At 38.0% G+C, this 16,356-nt stretch overlaps 1 protein-coding gene and 1 long non-coding RNA gene across 14 annotated transcripts in view; one reads left to right on the top strand and one right to left on the bottom strand.

Annotated features, from left to right (window-relative positions):
* Positions 1 to 16,356, bottom strand: part of NTNG1 (netrin G1) — a 149,239-nt gene that overhangs the window by 90,044 nt on the left and 42,839 nt on the right. The gene's annotated exons all lie outside the window — the stretch shown is intronic.
* Positions 1,151 to 10,672, top strand: LOC107317162. 2 transcript variants are annotated; one of them, XR_004308157.1, is made up of 6 exons: positions 1,151 to 1,254; positions 1,361 to 1,480; positions 6,131 to 6,200; positions 6,964 to 7,059; positions 9,303 to 9,459; positions 10,418 to 10,672. It is a non-coding gene; the product is annotated as an uncharacterized LOC107317162 (long non-coding RNA). The 2 variants fall into 2 exon arrangements; XR_004308156.1 differs by having other exon boundaries at positions 6,121 to 6,200.

The raw sequence follows: 16,356 nt of genomic DNA, 5'->3' as shown, positions 1-16,356 counted from the left end.
TGCTTTTCTTTGAAATACTTCTCAAGGTGAATGGATTTTGGTTTTTCCTCTGAAATAATGACTCACTTCTTGTAGGAAATATCCTGCTCATTCCTAGTTGATAATTTAATGCTTTGAGGCTGTCTTTGAGTTGACAATGTTGCTGCTATTTTGACCACTTGGCGATTTTGGAATTAGTGGTATTTTTTGTTTGATATGCTGGCACTGACCTGAGTATATTTTTGTTGTTTGAAAACCTCAATATCGCTGTTTTCCTCTTGTAACAGTGGGTATCTGGCAATATAATCACTTTCTTATTTATAGCTTTTGTAATGTCATGAGGTGCACACTACTGGGACCTCATCACACTTAGCTGTGGCTAAACAATATGACAACAGTTCCAAGAAAATCTGAGTTTCTTTATATGCCAGACACATATTTAGGTTTGAGAAACTGAAATCACAGGGGATAAAATCCACTCCTGTCAGGATACTGGCACCTGTCCTGGCAAAATCAGCCCATCTGTCAGAGCCCTCCTCAGATACAGCAGCACAGGACATGGATCACCATGGCCCTGGCTCAGCACCCTGTCAGACTGGCTCATGCAGCTGTTCCACCAGTCTGCAGGGGCCTTGGTGGGAAAGAGTGCCCTTCACTTTACATTCAGTGGTGTGATACAGACCTCATCTTGCTCAGTTTAGAATTTAGAAAGGAAACCACTTTGGGAAGGTATAAAAAAAGGAACTCTCTGAAGTTCTACAGTGCCATTTTCGTTTTAAGAAAAGCAATATTAAAGTAAGCTGGTGTGATCCTACTAAGGGATGGTCTCAGTTATTGCAGTGGATCACAGAAAGAATGGGAGCATTGTTAAAACCAAGACACTGGATCATCTCAGTGATAACAGAGGGAAATAGGGTGCTGGAAACAGTAAGAAATTCTTTTTTTTTTTTTTTTTTTTTTTTTTTTTTTTTTCTTTCTGATAGAAATCATTGATTTGGAGTTTCAGTCCTTAAGGGACACCTATTGATTGCAAACAGACTAAGAAATATCCTGTGAGGACAACATGTTCCCCATCTGGTCTTAATGACTACAATCAGCACCACCTGATTCCCAGGCCAGGCCCTATTTAAATGCAGGTGAGAGGCTTTTATTCTGCTTTTTTTTTTTTTTTTTTTCTCTCCCCTCCTCGGTGCACTGTGGGCTTATGTTGCAGTTATTTTTTCTGTTGTTCATCAGAGAACTTTCTAGGTTACCCTACTGCCCAGTCCTTGCCATGTGGGTGGTTGTTGGTTCCTCCTCTCTGTGCCAGACATGTGAGAATACTGCGAGGTGCTTTCCTGGTAGATGGCACAAGTAACTATTCTGTTTTTATTCCATACAGAGAAACTGAAGAAATACGCCTGGCGAGTCGTGGAGGCAGCAGAGATGTGATGGCTTCAGCTTCTGCCAAAGGTCGTTCTTAGTCTTCTCACTGGTTCCCATGGAAGCTCCATCTCCTGTGGTAAGGGTTTCTTTCTCTTTCTGGAGGACAGCTCTTGAGTAACATCTGAAAGACTTGTGTAAAGCAATGATGTAATGAATCCTGGCATTGGAGTACATTTAGATACAAAAATTTTAGCTTGATTTCTGTGTAAATAGAATGAAGTGAGTAGAAGAGTGAGAAGTGTTCTTTAACTGAAGAGCTGACATGTAACGTTCAATGCACTGCTTTCCTGCACTAATTTCAGCAGTAGCATTTTGGATGGCTCTTCAAATAGAACATCCATCACAGTTCTGAAAAACTACTGCATGAGGTTAACAGTGAGTGATGTAGGAGCAATTAAAAAATGTAGAAGTATTGAGAAATGAGCACATAGCTTTGTAGTAAGTTAAATGAAAATGATATGAGACTTTAAAGAGGAGAATTATCATAATGTTTGTGACCATACTTAAAAGGATGAAAAATGATAACTTTTCACCAAGGTCTGTGTGGTAACTGTTGAGTCATGGCCTGAACCACTGTTCTAGCACCTGGGAAAAGAAGTGGTCAGCACTGGGAGCACAGGTGAAGGTAATTCAGCTCTGTGATCAGAAGCAGTGGAGCCTGGCTGCATCTCCCTTAGATCCCACTTACAGGTTGACTGCCACGCAGATGTCTGTCTGTTTGGAGAACCCTCCCTCCTTTGTGGAGTCTTTCCTCTGAGCCTAGATCTTTAGAGATGGGCGAGCACCTTTAATTTTCTTTCAAAATACCATCCAATCCACACTGTTCCCTTTGCTGTATTGCCCTTCCACTGCATTATCTTTCCAATTGTAACAAAGGTCTTACTGATTACTTACATTATGGCAAGACTTTTGTATATAATCAGGTTTTCATGTATGTTATAAATCTTTACAATATGGCTGGACTGAAGCTTTCCAGCATAGTTTAATGTTGCTCATATCTCTTTGAGCAAAAATAAGCGGAAAAAAAAACCCAAAACCCAACAACAACAACAAAAAACAAAACAAAAAACCTGTACTTTTCTCTTAACTATGTTATTTTTTTAATCTGGAAGGCTTCTAAAACATGATGTGACCCATTAATGTGACTCTAAGAATTAGCTCACAGTCCACCAAAGCTATCACAGCTTTATAATAATATACAGCTGTTCTACAGTACCCATCTGCTTGGAGTGGAACTGAAGGCTGCTATGTTCAATTGAGAGTTCAGAAGAATCCTACATAAGCAGAATCAAACTGTGTAATTCAAAATAGGAAGCAATTCCCAAACAGGACTTTTTGTTTATTCCTGCTACACCCAAGTATACAGTAGCAAGGGAAAGTTCAGTACAGGCAGTTGCTTTAATGATGAAGGAAACCAACTTAGAATGATATCCACTGAAGCCCTGTGCTTTTGATTTCTATGCAGGTTCTGACTTGGTAGTGAATGTTTGAATGCTGATGTCACACTTGGAGTGTGTAAAACTAACTAAAACTTTTACCTACGCTTAGCACAATAGCTCAGGTTGCATGTTTAGTTTGGCTGACTGAATGATGTGATAGGCAATATGCTTTACAATTAGTGCTTAACAATTTGCCAATTTTCAGATTCAGTGAATCTCAAATTGCAGTCACCGAGCTTTATTGTGTAGTTTAAAATGATGTTCTGAAGGCTGCGTTTGAGAGGATGGTGTGCACAGGAATGACCCTGAGCTGCAGCTGCCTTGCAGCCATGTGCTTACTTGTGGCCTCACATTTTCCTTGCAGCAAATCAAGGCAAGGTCTTCCAGATGCTACAGCTAATTTAACACTAAATTAGAATGATGTTATTTAAAGCAGCAAGAGCTTAGCTCTAAGTTGCAGGGTTGAAAGATAAGGGAATTCTTGAAAAATATCTTTCTGTGTGATTTTTCTTTCCATTCTGGCACCTTGCAGTGGATACACTTGGAAAATCCTTTCTTCCTTTAGTGCAGTTGTTGTGGGCTCACCACTGCCTTAGGCAGCCTAGCAGTTTGCTGTTTTCTCAGTCTCTTCCTTGTATTAGTGGGCTGAAGGTCACCACAGATAAATTTCCTACAGACTTGGAGACCTCCACCTTTTTACCATCAGTTGTGCCTGTCACCTTTGTGCCTAGCAGTAGTGCAGTTATGTGGCGAGTAAGATGAGAGGACTCAAATGTCTAGAGTGCAAGTGTTTCTTTTCCCAGTTTGTTTTCCATTTGAATCAAGTCTCTGATCTGACATACAGCTTGGCTACACGAGTGTCAGAAGGGATGCAACAGCTGAGGATGGAAGCAAAGCAATACAGATTGGTGGCTTAAGGGCAACATCAAAGTGCATCATAAATTGTGAACAAAGAGCTAAATTGTCTGTTCTGTCACATTTGTGCTTATCTGTAAAAAGATAATTTATATGTATAAATATCACACATTCTAGTAGCTATTTATGCTGTAAAAGACTCTTCTGAAAGTATACATGTGCACAGGACTTTGGCATTACTGGTTCTATGCTGGCAAAATTGCTTTCAGTAAGTATGTTACCTCAAGGAATTATTAGGATTTTACTCTTCTTAAGAAGAGCACAGTTCAGGACAGCAAATTTGGGTTCTTTACTGTACGTATAAATGTAGGTAGTGCACGCAAATGCTACTGACGTCTATACAGAGGACATTTCTTCTGCATGTGTTCTATGATCTAAATTCAGGTGTAAAGAATTCTTTGTTTTCTGAAGTTAATCCTGTTTCCTCTCTGTATGCATACATACAGTTATGTGAGCATACTTTGACTTTTTTTTTCCTGCTTCATCTGAAAATTCTGGTTTTTTGGTTTTTTTTTTGTTTGTTTGTTGGTTTTGTTTGTTTGTTTGTTTGTTTCCTAAAAGTGAAAGTGTTCTGGAACTGTGAAATATGCTACACCTTGAAAGAGCAACTGTTTAAGTGGAAGGCACATTACATTATCTCATTGTGATGGTAGGCTTCACATTTTACTCTGAATACTGGCAAACTGTCAAGATTAAGGCTGATATAGTAAAATGTTGCATTAAGCTATAGTAATTGACATGAAGTGTATACAAAACTATTTTCATATACTGAAACAGAAGTCTCTGTTCTAGAAAATAAAAGGGGGCCATAAAACAAAACCCAAACCACAGATAAGAAATGTCCTAAGGCCAGTTAAGTATCCACCCTTAGGGAACAGGTCTTACAATTTCTCATTTCTTTTAACTTCCTCTAACTTAAAAGATGCTTTTCTCTTGCCTAAATGTGTAACTACAACTAATATTCATGTCTATTCCTCATAATGTGTGGGATATGAAGTGCAAAGTATGCCAAGACAATGAGCAGAAGTGTACTAAATCCTCCACGGCAGTCATTAATGATTGCCTGTCACAAACTGCAGTTGGCTTTAATTTAATTTTCGAGGTACAATTCCTGCCTCCTCTGTAGGAGACTTAAGGCTCCTGTAGAACACTCCTGAATGGCTGCATTAGTTAACCTGTTTATCAAATGTGGTACAAAACATGGAGGGATGTGTCTCAAATGTGCTATTTTTCAAAAAGGAAGTCACTCTAAGTAAGTTGATATTTTATTAGTCTTTACAATGAGGCAAGTGTTGAGTGCAATTGAACAGTTAATTCTTTGAACGTTTATCTTTTACTTTGATAGCACTGGAAATAGGAAGCTTTGCTAAACCAAGGCAGGTTGTCTTTCCCTATAAATTACTGTCTCTATTCTGCATACTCAGACCAATTTAAATGGGCTATTCATTCAGTACTATGTAACATAGCATGTTTTCCTATGAATGAGGATAGCAAAGTTGTTGCTTAGTTCCAGAAAATGTTGCTGAATTCATGCTGTAGTATGATATTTAGTTTTGCATCTTATTTCCCAGCTGGAGATCTCCAGATGATTTGCAGTGTTCAGCTGCCAGCAAAGTAACAGCTGGGGGAGAGCATCACAGAGGTGAAGGGATGAGCAGCGGTTAAGCCAAGAACTGACCCTTTTCCTTTACCCCACAGCTTTTCCCTAACAGAAGCTTTTGTCTTTGCTCTTATTTTATTTTATTTTATTTTATTTTATTTTATTTTATTTTATTTTATTTTATTTTATTTTATTTTATTTTATTTTATTTTATTTTATTTTANTTTATTTTATTTTATTTTATTTTATTTTATTTTATTTTATTTTATTTTATTTTATTTTATTTTATTTTATTTTATTTTATTTTATTTTATTTTCCATAGAGAAAAGAAAGCAAGGAGCCAGACAACAAATAAGAGGAACTAAAAGGGAGAAATTCTGATTGGGAATGTTTCAATTGCACTTCTGGGACTGTCTGCATCCATAGGCACAATTCATTCCAGTCCTGAGCATTACTGATTTTTATGCCTGAGGACTTCATGCAAAATTGTGTTTCTATATTAACTGTAATTTTATTTCTGGTTCTCAATGTCACTATTGCTTTTTCAGATTTTCTGACCTGTTTCTGTATTATTACTGCATCTGCTGCCATTTTTAATATGCTTTAGAGCCGGTAGATTAACACTGAATTTCAAACACCACAATTAGAATTGCTGATGTTACACAGAAACATTGCCTTAATATTATTAAAAAAAATAACCTTTTTCTATTGCCACAGAATCTGCACTCATTTTTGTTGTATTTGATGGTTTATTTTCATAGTATTTTCTAGGCTCAGAGGACCTGTGTATGTGAACCATGGAAAGGAAGAGGGAGAAGTGACATAAACAAAGATGACAATTGTAAGTGAACTTCAATTTGATTTCATTTCTCTTAAATGGTGGCCTGCGATGTTTTGCCTTCATTTATTTATCAAGATAACAAAAATGTTTCTAATGAATCACAGTGTATACCTACATAACATGGACTTGCTAAAAAACACATTTAAAATCTTAAATTTTGTTATTCAATGAAGGAATGCTGTTCTCATACGCACAATGAATTGTGCACCATCTCTGTACATTCAGAATACAGCACATAGTACTCTGAAAGAGAACGAGGACACTCATTAAGTCCACATTAGTGTAACACATCAATATAAGTAATTAAATCAATATGTACACTATTTTTTGAGGAAAGGTAGCAAATGCTATGATAAGCTGGTAATTTATTCAGTTATGTGCTGGAGACTGTTATATAATTTTCTTTATTACATATATCCATAATCAGAAATAAGGGTACATCTCTGAAAATATATAATTATTTCATAAAATAATTGGTACTCCAACTGTTACCAGGAGTGTAAATTTGCAGATGTTAGGTGGTTGCACTGACTGCCAACAGCCTGCCACTTGCAAAGTGTACTTCATCATGCTAATCCCAACTGGCAGATTGCAGGGCAGGAGCAGCAGAAGCAGCTGCTCCGCACAGAGGTGGGGCTTTGAAAGCAGTGTTATCATTGCTTGCTGCCTTTGGGCTCTCCTACCTCAAGTAGGGGGCTCAGAGTGATGGAAAGTGAAGATATATTCTTGGTGGTGGTGTTTTTATTTTTTTCCATGGCTCCAGTTACTGCTCCAAATGACACTGACTTCCCAAGCGTGAATGAAAACCTTTTATCTGACTTAAAGAGCACCTCTAGATGGAAGAAATGCCTGGGATAATGTATGTAATACTTTTATTTTGTACATAATTGTATGTGTAGCACACAACTTCCTTCAATTGAGCCACATTTCCTTATTGACTTTACTGGGAATAAATTGGAATCTGGAAACCTTATTTCACAGTAGAGCTGTGGATAAGACTGCACAACATGAGATAGTGTTTCCAACCTCTGCAGCCTCTGCTGTAGGGAGGAGGAGCTGTGGCTGCATATCCAGCGCTGGCATCAGTTCTCCAGCTCAGGTTTATCTGTGAGCCTCAGCACTGCTAGGCTCTTGTGCCACATACTCATAGCACTGCTGCTTCTGGGCCTGTGTTGTTAGCCTCCATCAGTGCAGTGCCTGGCTGTGTGCGTTGGAATGGCACATTGCCAGTGTGAATGTACCCTGAAAAATATATCCCCTTTGGTAAGTGGGGGATACTCTAAACAAGAAGAGACTACATGTAGGTTTTCTATAGCAGAAGAAAACAACTTTCTACAATTGCCTGCTAGGATGCTGAAGGTGTGGTTTAAGGGCAAGGATTCCTTTTATCCCAACACATTACAATTAATTACAGGGTAAGATGATAACGGAAGCTCTGAGCATGCTCTTTTCCCTGCACCACCCTGGGAAGCAATAATTTACAGCATATTATGTTCCCTATCAGTTCCACCCATCACAGGCTTGTCTTGCCGAAGACATGATAAAGAGAAACACCTCAGATAAAGTAATGCAATTAACTGCTGCCATTTGAAATCTGAAAAATTATATTTCCTCATTCCCAGCCCATCTGCCTGTTTTACTGTTTTTGAGTAGAAATGCTGTTTAATGACTTGCTGGCTCCTTTCTACAGTACAGGCTGATGTCCTACAAGAAAGGTCAAAAGCTTGCAGCAGTAGCAGCCAACCTGTAACTGTGCAGCCCTGGGACAGGGATATCTGGGTGGAAATGCAACCTGCAGCCCTCACTGAGGGCACAATGGCCACATTAGCCCTGTAAGGCTTATGCTCGCCACTGAGGTGAGAAGATCCTGTGGTGGGGTTATGCAGCAGCCTGAGCCAGGAAGGTGTAGTAACCTCATCACAGTGCTCGGTTTTCCTTGGAGTATTCCTGCAGCTACCCTGAAATTTAAGCAATTTAGTGCTTTCCAGCATTTATCTTTAGAGGCCCTTACAGCTTCTAGCTTGTACTAGAGCAGCTATGTCAAGTATACTTATGAGAATGAAAATTAGCTGTCTATACGATGAACTGCTATTTATAAGGGTGTGGAAGTAAAAGCCCTTGGAGAAAGTGAGGTATTTTTTTCCTCAGATGCAGAATTCAGGGCTGTGCCATGAACAAAAGGAATGTGCCTCTTTAAAGCCATGCAGCATTTCAGTTTTCTCAGTTACACTTTTTATACAAAAACACCTTGCATGAACCATGTGAGAACATTCAGGCCCAAAATAAAGGTTTTTAAGGGTGGGGAGTGGCAAAGCTCTGCTTGCAACGATGACCTTTAAGGCAGCATACAACATCACCCTCTTCACCGTGGCCATCTGTGATGTGTTAATGAAAAAAGGAAAAAATAAAAGCAACTTCAAAAGATTTATGTCCCCAGATTTCTTCATATCTCCTAATTTTTGACTGGCCACGTGCTGCAGTGAGATGAATGAAAAATAACTCTAAATTCTAGCTGATGACTGGAGTCAACTTAGGGTCCTAAATTTTAAATGGATTTGAGATCTTTTCTGTGAGTTTAGTTGCACAGAATTTAAATATATTAATTCAGTGAACAATATTTTATGTTGACGCTTGCAAATTTGAAAGTTGGCCAAAAATTAAAAAGTAAATAAGACAGCAAGTCTGTTAAATTATCTTTGATTTTAATACCCTTACTATGTCATGATGAGCTATTTTGGGTAGTTTATTACTGTAATTTATTTGACAAGCAACCTGAGAGTCACTGGTCTTTGTCATAGAAGCTATTTGCAAGGAGGCAGATTTTTTTTTTTAAACATTTGTGACTATCACCATCTATATCACTGTACTTATCTGTATGTATTTTGGAACACAGTCCTGACTAGCTATAGATTATAAAATCAATTCTTCCATCTGACATTATGCCTAGTAAAGCTTTCTGAAGCGCCGGTATTTCTTAGAGTGCTTTGCTAGACTTAATTTTAGATTTGTTATGTTCTGGATTTAAGAAATGGAAACTAAGAAGTACAAAAATAAATATTTAAGCTTGCAAGAAGCTTCAACTCTGACAATGTTCTCTTGCAGCATCCTGTCCTGAACTAGACTGGAGAAACTGCCTGTATTTATATGTGGATGACCGGAAGCCTGCCTAATGCCAGAAGCTTGGCTGTAATGCTCAAAACCAGAAATTTCAGAGTGTTTTGGTATCTGCGAACATGTAAGAAGAAAATCATTAAAAACTGTGAGTATGTTGAGTTCATGAAGAGAGGTTTAAGTATTTATTTGGTTATAAAGTAACCTTATGCCACAGAAAATGTTTTATTAGGACCTTATGATTTTATTCCAATTCTCTAAAAAGCTTCTTTCAGTGAGTACTATCTTTGGATTCAATTCAATTAATTCCCAGTCTAGAATTCATTGAAATCAACAGATGTTCTTACTGAATAAAACCTGAGAGGCAATAGAATGAAAGCTCCAGGAGGTATCCATGTATTTATGAGGTCCCAGATCATCCTGTCACTTTCTAGCAGCTTTGAGCTCCACATGCATCACACTTCTCTGAAGCTGCCCTGATTTGCCATCAGCTGATCTCCCCCTGATGCCAGCTCAGGCAAGTGACTTGACCTCAGAGTACATGAGGTTCCTGCAGCTACAAGCATAGACGTGAGCCTTCAGCTTGGGCTAGCCTAATTGTGCACTTGCTCCTAAGTTGTTCCCTATTTTTCCTTTAGTTATGCATTAGTTTCAGCTGGGATGGAATTGTTTTCTTCAGAATGTCTGGTATGATGCTATGCTTTTGTTTTGAGGAGAAAAACAGTGCTGATAACACACCAATGATAAACATGTACTGTTAAGTACATGTTTGATAAACAGGTGATAAACAGTTACTGTTTATCTGTTGATGATAAACAGGTACTGTTAAGCACTGTTGTACAGAGCCAAGGCCATCAGAGAAGGGGCCCAAGTAGCTGAGAGGGAACAGAATAAAGACAGCTGACTTAAGCTGGCCAAAGGGATATTCCATACCATATATGTGGAAGGAGAGTTGAAGGGGGGTGGGAGTTCATCTCTTTCTTCTTCTCAGGGTACATACTGGGCATTGGCCAGAGGGTGGTAAACAATTGCTTTTGCATCACTTCTTATTTAACTATATCTACGTGAATGTATAACTATTACCCTTGTCTTCTTCTCTACCTCAGTTAATAGCGTTATCTCAGCCTGGGTTTTCTACTTTGTTTTTCCTGAATCTCTTCCTTTTCCCACTGGGAAGGAATGGAGTGAGCCACCTGCTGGGTTAAACCGTAAGTCAACATAAGACCTGAATGTGATCCCTGCAGTTTCCAAGAAATTCCTGTTAAGCTAGAAGGCTAGGCTTTAGTTTTATATGGATAATAAGGAGAACCATACAAAAAGGAACAGTTTGAAGGAGCAGGCAGAGTCTGGTGCATGTGGTTTATCTGGGTTATCCTGCAAATGCTCTCAATGTGGGCTAGGCAGAGAAATTCAGATAAAAAGGCAGAAAAACAAATGTATGACATGAGGAAACATGAATAACAAGTGTTTTTCTGTGAGTGTAAGCCATGCATTGTAGTAGAGCTGCTTTCTTAGAAGCCACCTTTTGTTAATTAAAGAAATGCTTTATAACAGAATAGCTGTCATAGATGATATAATTGGTATCACTAGGATATCTTAATTAAATTACACTGCAGGCCACAAGTCCTTCAGGGCACCTTCAGTTAAGATGCTTGATATTTGTCAGTCACCACCGTGAATGGGTTATTATTCTTTCAGTGCCACCTATAAATGGGAGCTTTATTAGCAGAGTCTGCAGCAGTAGGTTGAAGTGAGGCTTAGGCTGATGTAAACAAAAGAGATAAAAGAACTGAAAAAGACTTCAGAGCCAGAATTTGTATTTACAAGTGAATTATATGTTAAAAATGTATTTTAAACTCAGTACTGCCAATACTGCTATTTGTTCCTGTTCACAATCGAGGAGACTGCCAACCCATGTTCAGCCTTTTGATTCCAGAGACTCAAATACACTGAATATCGCAAGTCTCCATACAATGTTTATGGTTGTTACCACAGTAGGATTAATACAGCGGTTTAAGCTAGACAGCAAAATTAAAAAGAAGCCTTTCTGCTGGGCTATTCTATGAACTAGTATTTGTTTACACTTTGCTTCTGCAGCAGCAAGTCACAGAGTGGTCCTAGACCAACAGCTTGCTGAAAGGTGCCACCATGAGACATCCCTGGTCTTGACAGCATTTTAATAGATCTGATTGTCAGTTTTATTATTTTGCTGAGGGCCAGCTGCTTTTTCACTGCTGTCACAGTGATGTGTTGTCATGCACCATTCTTTGAACCTCATGTGTTTGCTTGTTTCCGTGCCTTGGAGAAGGTTTCTAATCACGCAGCAGAACAGCCACAACCTGCAATCATGAGTATGTCAGGAGTCCTAACACTCCAGGGAGTGATGCAAAGAGCAACAATAAGGGTAGGCCTCACAAGTGTTTGGTGCTTTTCCTCTCCCACTTGGGACAATCACACACCCCTCAAAAATTATACTGAAGTCTGTGTAAATCTTTGCATGAACCAAAGTTAAAGTACATTATCTCCAAGACACAGAAATAAGCAAACAGCAGTAACAGTCCATGATGTTGAAATTGCCCCACAAAGAGTGATAGATAAGAGAGATATACCACATTAAATCTGAGTACAGTGAGTGAAATCAATCCATAGGGATTAGTAATTGTGATGTTTTATTCTTTGCAGTTATTTTATTGCTGGACTTTATGTATAATTTTTCTCTATTTGTGTGGTGTTTTTTTTTAAATTGGTTACAAAGTATGACATTTAAAATAATTCATCTAGTTGAAGTTAGGAACACAGAGAATATTCTGCAAAAAAACCTACTTCTTTGAGAGCAGGTTGCAGTATTATGCCTGCGCAGCGCTAAGCAGAATGGGCAGCAATGTGTGCATACAAATCTGCAGAAACAAAAATTTCTGAGCTAGTGATATATCAAGAAAAACAAATAAGAAAGTAGTCTTTTAAGGAAGAAGGTGTTTAACCTATAGAATCAGTATTCCAGACTCCACTCTCCTTAGTGATATCATGCATTCCATCATTAAAATACTTTGAAGGACATCAGTAATATAAGTGAAATGGTAAGAAAATGCACAAAGGATTCATGTCGGCTTTTGAGTTGTTAGACAAAGACTGTGAAAGACCTGCTTAATTTTTGCAGTCATCCATAACAAACCAAGTACTTGTGAGGATGACACAATTTTTTTACTTTAGTGCCATTTCTCTTTCAATTTTAGGGGAAAGTTGTGTTTTACCACTTGTGCATGTTATACTGCAAAAATGATGACACTGAAAGTAGATTTTCTGCTATATCCTTAAACAATTCCAAAGCCTGAGGGGAGATCATCCATAGCCTCCTGGATCGTATCAGTGGTGACTGAATAAAATCTCCCTAGAAATATGCATTTACTCTTTAGTGATGTGAAAACCTGGTTAAAATTTGGACTATGTTGCTTGCTTCCTCATTTTGAATAAATGCTGTGGGAAAGTCTGCTTAAGGCAGGATAAACTTTTCTGACTTTATTGAAGCTGTGGCTGACCTGAAAGTTAGGGAATTAAATCCATATACACATGTGGAGTTTTACTAGATGATCTTTAATTAAAATCACTTTTCTTTGAAAAAAACATACCAGCACCTCTGAAGATGACGACTGTGACACTGAAGTGCGTGCAGGCTAAATTAAGTTTTGTTTTCCCAACCACTCACAACTGATACTGCTACCGTTGTTGGGATTTTCACTTGTAAATGTACTCAAGCCTTAGAAATGTAAAGTTTTACAGACAGAGGAGCAGCACTTGTGCAATACTTTTCACAGGAAGTGTTTGTTGACAGATGCTGTTCCAAGTTTCCTAGCCAAAGAATAATATGAGATTTCTTTATTCAGAGCTGAGAGTGTTAAGTCCCCTGAAGGTACTGCAACTATTCCTGAGAGCTAATTGCGTAAAATGGGATCAGTGATGGGAGTGTTAGGAGCGCTTGCTTACAGAAATACAGCTCTAAGACAAAGCTGTCCTTATTTCTGCATTTTTACAGGTAGATTGTTGGCTGTCTCCTTGGTCAAGAAAACAGCCTGGAAGGAAAGTTACTAGGGAAAAAAAAAAAAAAGGAATCATATTCTAAAATAAGTTATCACTAACTGTCGGCAACACTGTGTAAAACTAAAATAGAGAGGTGATAATGGCATGAAATGGGAAGGGAGGAGTGTGAAGAATTGAGGTCATCAGAAGAGAGCAAAAAATAATCAAAGCTCAAAAAAAATCTTTTTTTTTTTTTTTCTCATTGATCCTCATTTCTTTTAGATTATTCTTCACAAAATCATATCCAGGCCTTTCCCCCCCCCCCCCCCCCCCTAAATTCTAAAGCAATATATGGGAGTCCTGTTGTTCTCTTTGAAAAACTGGTGATGGAGTGAGGAAGATTCTCTGTTAATACAGTCCTACTTCTTCAGTATTAACATGCAGAAGGTCCCACTTCCCAGGAATTATATTCCCAGGAATATATGTTCTGGAGGTAGGCTCTTATTGGGCCCAAGCACCTCTCTAGACAAGGATTAAAAGTACTTTCTCTTTTCTTCTTTCCAGCTCTCTTCCTGATTTTGACAGGTATTTGACTACAGTTCCTTTCTTTTTCCTAGAATATGATGTTCTAGCAAGAAGTACTTGTGTCAAAACTGCTCTCATAACTCTTCTGATCAGTCGTGCCCATAGTCTCTAATTTAGTCAGGGTCCCAACTTCTTTATTCTAGGAGCTAATATCCTCACAAGAAGGTAACCATTATAATCAGCAACCTGCACAGCATTTCATCTGTCCCTAGTCATAGCACAATGGATATGTTCACAAGGGAAAATCAGGGAAAAACTACTTCACAAAAATGCCTGTGTGTGCCTGTGGGACTTGTCCTGAGATGGTAATGTTAGCACTGAAAGTGTAGGGTAATAGGATCATGCATTACTTGGAGCTCCCAGAGGTCTTGGCTCTTTATTGCTAGTTTTTCTTTTTTTTTTTTTTTAACATGTGCTAACATAATCCAAATAGCAGAACTACTCATGCACATAAAATGACCGCTTCATTTTGCTGTGTGTGAGGTGAAGAATTTAGTGTCAGCTCTGAAGACAGTATCCTACCTACGCCGAAGAATTCCGTGCACAAAATGGACAGAGTAAGAAAATAAAAGGTCACCATCTTAAGATGGATAAAGAAAATGGGATGGAAAAACGTTAGGTTACAAAAAAAAATGAATTACCATTAAGTCATTTTACCTACCGTATCATTTTCTCTCATTCCTCCATCTTACTAGCCATTATGCTAAATAACTAAACAAGCAGTAAAGATGAGAACAAGAACTTCTCATGCAGAACAGTTAGAAGTGAAACTTCTAAATGAGGCTCTTTTTTTCCTAACATTCTTCTACTGTCCCCTTCCCTCTGGAAGTCTAAAGATGCTCTTTGAAAGAGTGCAGGCCTGTGAGCCACAGCAGGCTTCTAATGGAACTTGACTGTAATTTAATTTTTATGTCTTGTAATGTTAAATAATTTTACTTAACATGCTATTTTTAAAAATAAAAGCATAGGGATATGGAAAAGTATAAGATTTTGATGTAAGATAGGTTTATACATTTCCACTGGCGGTCTGGAAATGTTATTCACTGATGCATTATCTGCCAAGCAGCCGGCAACTCTAGCAAGCAAGTTTAAATGGAATTTGGCAAATAAGTCTAGATGGTATCTCAGAAAAGTGTATTTATATATATATATATACATACATATATATATATAAATATATATATATATATATTTTTTTTTTTCAAATGAGAAGTTTAGTATCAGTTCACTTATTGAGTGGACCAGTGTCTGTGGACACGTACTAATCATTGCATTAAGTCACGCTGCTGCACAAGATTTTGTTTGCTGCTTCTAAAGATGTAGTGGGGGATCAAAACAGATGAACTATTTTTTTGAGCTTTTGCATTATAAGTGTCATCACACCATCCAGTACCCGATGCTCTTTAGTTTTAAATTAAGCAATAACATTTGACAGGGTAGCTCAACCTAATGGCTAGAAATGAGAGACCTCATGTACTCAGGATGTTTCAACACTTTCTGATGGGAACTTCTACTGCCTCCACCAAGTTTCATAGGAACCAAACTCCTGTTAGAGATGGTAGCATCTTGAATGTTTGCGAAAACACTGTGTCAGCCTCTACTTTTCCAAATTTTAATTTAAACATTTCCCCTGTCTGTGCTTTCTTAACTCCTCCAGAAGTGAAGATAGAAAACTGGGTAACAAAAGAAAGAAGATGAACGCCATGTGAAAAGCTACGAATACATCATTGCTGTTTCAAAGTTACATGAAGTCTTATTATTTTAGCACTATATCAGAAGAAAATCTTTAAAACAGTTACTTAGAACAGCTATGAATCCTATACTTCTATTTATGCTTTCTCCTTTTTTCACCTTCTCTTCAGTATGTCTTATTTTTATTGTAAACAGAAGTTTGTGATGGTTTGTTATTTGGATACAAAGGAGGAACAGACTGAGAAACGACCTGGTTAATTAACATTTTTTGGGAGTCCTGCAGCACATTTAAAAAAACCCAAAAGTAAAACAAAAAACCCAAAAGCTAACAGTTTACATTTGTCTTTAGTCTCTACCAGATTCTAGCAGGTCCTCTAATCTGAGTTTTACTTGAATTTATTCTTGAATTCATTTAAAGCTAATGCATGTATAAGTGCCTATCAAATCTTCAGCTTACGAAATGTAACTTTGTGCTTTTTCTTTTCTCCACAGGAAGCCAAACATCCCCACCTTTGCCCCAGAGCAGCAAGTGTCTAGGAGAAACCATGCACCTCATTGTTTGCCAGCAAAAAGCCTATGTTGCACTGTTGTCAAACCATGGGATTCAAGGTAAGGAAACCTGGATCTTTGCACACTATGTGAAGAGAGCAGCAATGAACCAGGTAAGTTCTTTTGTAAATTATTGGCCTTGTCCACACAAACCTACCAATGGACATTTTTTTCTGTACGCTCTTTATTTTGTCATTACAGTAAT

The sequence above is a fragment of the Coturnix japonica genome, chromosome 8 (genome assembly GCF_001577835.2).
Source record: "Coturnix japonica isolate 7356 chromosome 8, Coturnix japonica 2.1, whole genome shotgun sequence".
NCBI lineage: Eukaryota > Metazoa > Chordata > Aves > Galliformes > Phasianidae > Coturnix > Coturnix japonica.
This window is presented reverse-complemented; position numbering and strand designations above follow the sequence as displayed.